The following is a 4,574-nucleotide window of genomic DNA, read 5'->3' as shown; positions in this document are numbered from 1 at the left end:
TGAAGTCTCCCACTATTACTGTATGGGGTTCAATGTTTGTTTTGAGCTTTAGTAAAGTTTCATTTATGAATGTGGGTGCCCTTACATTTAGGGCATATATATTCAGAACTGAGACTTTTTCTTGGTGGATTTTCCGTTTGATAACTCTGAAGTGTCCTTCATCATGCTTGATAACTTTTGGTTGAAAGTCTATTTTATGGGATATTATTATGTTACTCCAGCTTGTTTCTTGGGACCATTTGCTTGGAAGATCTTTTTCTATTCTTTCACTCTGAGATACTGTTTGTCGTTGTTGAAGTATGTTTTTTATGCAGCAAAATGCTGCATCTTATTTGTATATTCAGTCTGTTACCTTATGTATAGGTGATTTGAGTCCATTAATATTGAGAGATATTAAAGACAGATGACTATTGGTTCCTGTTATATTTGGTTTTGTAGGTGACTTTATGTACTAGTGGTTCTCTCCTTTTTCCTTTGTTGTGAGATGCTTAATAACTTTATTTTTTGTTTTGTGAGGTTACCTTCCTTATGTTGGAGTTTTCCTTCTAAAATCCTCTATAGGGCTTGATTGGTAGATAGATGCTGTTTGCATTTGGTTTTGTCCAGGAGCATTTTGGTTTGTCAATCTATGTTGATTGAGAATTTTGCTGAGTATAGTAGCCTGGGTTGACATTTGTGTCTCTTAGAGACTGCATGACCTCTGACCAGGCTCTTTTGACTTTCAGCTTCTCTGTTCAGAAATCTGGTATAATTCTGATAGGTCTGCCTTTATATGTTACTTGGCCCTTTCCCCTTGCAGCTTTTAATATTCTTTCTTGGTTCTGTGTATTTACCATTTTGATTATTACATGACAAGAGGATTTTCTTTTCTGGTACCACTTGTTTGGTATTTTAAAGGCTTCTTGTACCTTTATGCTACCTCTATGTCCATCTCTTTCTTTAGGTTTGGGAAATTTTCTTCCATGATTTTGTTGAAGATGTTTTCATGTCCTTTCAGCTGGAAATCTCCATTCACCTCTATTCCTAATCTTAGATTTGGTCTTTTCATTTTTTTCCTGAATTTCTTGGATGTTTTGGGCTAGGAGGTTTTTTGTGTTTTGAATTTTCTTTGAAAGTTGTATCAATCTCTTTTAAGGGATCTGCTACACTTGAGATTCTCTCTTCTATCTCTTGTATTCTGTTGGTGATACTTACATCTGTAATTCCTGACCTTTTTTCCAATTCCAGGTTTGCCTCCATTTGTGTTTGCTTTATTGTTTCCACTTGCTTTTAGGTCTTGGGCTGTTTTATGCAATACCTGTTTAGTTGTATTTTCCTTCATTGATTTAAGGGATTTATTTCTTGCCTCTTTAAAATCTCCTACCTGTTTACCCTGTTTACCTGTGTTTTTCTGTATGTCTTTCAGTGAGTTATTTATGTCTTCCTTAAAGAATGCTATTATCTTCATGAAATAAGATTTTTAGCTCAGCCTTCTGATTTTCAGCTATGTTAGTATATTCAGGGCCTCCTGTTGTGATAGAACTGGGTTTTGATGATGCCCACATATATTATATTGGCTTCTGTTTCTTAAGGTCTTATGCTTGCCTCTCACCAGCTGCTTATTCCTGGTGTTTGCTGTTCTGAGTGATTCTGTCTGGAGTCTGCCTCTTTTGTCCCTGGTTTGCTACAGATCTCATGGGAGGCCTGTGGCACTGGCTGTAGCAAACTTGTGGGGCCATCCAACTGGAGGGTCTTCAGAGGGTCAAAGAAACTGCTGATTTGTTGTCCTGGTTGTAGTAGCACTCCTAGGAGGGCTTCAGACTGTTGGTTCTTCAGGGGAGCAGTCTAACTGTTGTCCTGTGTGAAGCTGTTCTCAGGGTGGGATTGGGGGTGGGGGGTGGTATTGACTGTGGTTTTGGAGTCCCTGTTTGTAGCAGAAGTCCAGTGAAGCATTCTGTCTTTGTTGCCAGTTGCCCTGAAGGCCACGGAGCCCCCTGGAGATATTCAGAATGTGGTGTCAGTTTCCCAGTAGACAGAGGAACTCAGGGGATGCCTTCAAGCTGTGGTATCCTCAGTGCAGTGGATCTCTTGGGATCTCTCAGGCTGTGGCTTCAGATGCCCTGGGTACAGCAGATCTCCTGGGATGCCTCAGATATGGTATTACACGCTCTGAGTGCAGAAGTTCTTCTGATATTCTTCTGATATGTGTCTTGATATGGTGTCTTCAGGGAGGGTTGGGGGGGGAGCAGATTAGCTCCCAGCAGGAAGGAATAGGCAGAAAGAGTGTGGTATTCTGTGGCCATGCGTTTTGGGGTGTGATTGATCCAAGTGACAGTGGTGAAGTTTGGGAGGGTTCTTGCCAAATGCTCTGAGAGCAGCTGATCCTCTGGCAAGCCTTAGGATATAGCCCCTTCCGGGGTGCAGTCTAACTAGCAGTTTGTCCCTTCAGAAAGGACAAGGGAAGGGGAGTTGTATTCAACTGTTGAAAATTCTGGTGTAATTCTAATAGGTCTACCCTTGTATGTTCCTTGGCCCTTTCCTCTTTCAGCTTTCAATATTCTTTCTTCGTTCTGTGCGTTTAGTATTTTCATTATTATGTGACAAGAGGACTTTCTTTTCTTGTCCCATTTGTTTAGTGTTCTATAAGCTTCTTGTATCTTTATGACCATCTAATTTTTTTAGGTTGGGGAAGCTTTCTTCTACGATTCTGTTGAAGATATTTTCAGGTCTTCTGAGTAGGGAATCTTCATTCTCCTCTATCCTTGTATATTGCTTTTGCTATGTTTAGGTATGGGCCTTGAATTCCTGATCTTTTCAAGACTTAGCATGAAGATGTATTGAACGTTGTCAAAGGCTTTTTCAGCATCTAATGACTGGAGGCCCCAGGGAATTTAGAGGTATGTTATAGTGGGTGAAGTTGGAAATCCTCATGAGGAGGCAGGTAGGGTGGGGCATGGGATATGGAACAGTTGGGGGGTGGACAGGGAGGGAAATAAAATCGGGAGTATAAAAATAAATAAATATATATATAAATGAATGAATAAATTTTTAAAATTACATTACCACTTATTTCTGTTATGTGTATTCTCAAAGTTTTTAGCTATTCCCAAAATCTATATGAGAGTTTTAGGAAGTTCTCAATACCACCAAAGAATTTGAAGTCAATATTGTTTTCACCATCGTTGTTATTAATAATGAATATGTTGCTGAAAAAAGGATCCTCATTATCTCTTTTTCTTTCTTTTTTTTACACTCCAGATTTTATCACTTTCCTGGTCCACCCTCTGACTGTTCCACATCCCATACCTCCCCACAGACCCTTATCCCTATCTTCATGAGGATGTTGCCATCCAAACCCCCCACCCTACTGATCTTCCCAATTCTTGGGCCTCCAGTCTCCTGAGAGTTAGGTGTATATTTTCTGCCTGAATGCAGACTGGGCAGTCCTCTGCTGTATATGTATGGGGCCCTCATATTAGCTTGTGTATATTGCCTGGTTGGTGGTCCAGTGTCTGAGAGATCTGGGGTCCAGGTTACCTGAGACTGCTGGTCCTCCTACAGGGTCATCCTCCTCCTCAGCTTCTTTCAGCTTTTCCCTAATTCAGCCACAGGGATCAGCAGCTTCTGTCCATTAGTTGGGTGTAAATATCTGCATCTGACTTTTTCAGCTGCTCGTTAGGTTTTTCGGAGGGCAGTCATGGTAGGCCCTTTTTTTGTGAGCACTCCATAACCTCAGCGATAGTGTTATGCCTTGGGACCTCCCCTTCATCTGGATCCCACTTTGGGCCTGACTCTCTACCTCCTTTTATTTATGAATGCAGAAAAATTAGATTGTAATTGAGCATTATAGATAATATGTGTACTTTTTTGTCTTTAAAACTAAGATTTTGCTTCTATTTTAGCAATTATTCTTAAATTACATTATCTTTATGTACATTCACACATGCTTGTGTGTATGTGTGTGTGTGTGTGTGTGTGTGTGTGTGTGTGTGTGTGTGTGTACAAGTCACTATGCATTTGCAGAAGTTAGAGAAAAATTAATGAAAAACAGTTCCCCTTTTTACTCTGTGGGTCCTGTGAACTGACCTCAGCTCCCAATCCTTGGTTGCAAATCCGTTTTAACACTGAACCACTTCATTGCACCCCAACACAAACGCACTCACACACACACACAAACATTTATACTACTTAATGCTGCCTCTCTTTGTAGAACACGCATTAATAGAAAAATATGATCAGAAAAAAATAAATATTCGTGTGCATTGTACTTTGTTAATTGCTTCTATGAAATTTATACCATTGTATTTGAAAATACAGAGATATTATTTCCTTTTAGAAGTTCTACAAAACATTTTTTAAAAAGTTTTAAAAATTTCTTTAAAAATGAATCAAGGGTGCACAAATATACAGGCAAAGAAAATTTCCATACACATGAAATTAACATTTTTAATATTTAATAAAAATCTTTTAAAGAATAATCACTTTAGTAATGTATAGCTGACAGAACATTCTTATCATTTTCTATATCAAAGTACAGTCATTCTGCTAGCTTTCCTCTCACACTTTTCCCATAAGTACTTTAAAAATATTTGATA

Source organism: Rattus rattus, chromosome 12 (assembly GCF_011064425.1).
Source record: "Rattus rattus isolate New Zealand chromosome 12, Rrattus_CSIRO_v1, whole genome shotgun sequence".
Taxonomy (NCBI): domain Eukaryota; kingdom Metazoa; phylum Chordata; class Mammalia; order Rodentia; family Muridae; genus Rattus; species Rattus rattus.
The sequence above is the reverse complement of the archived record's forward strand: the minus strand, read 5'-3'. Positions refer to the sequence as shown.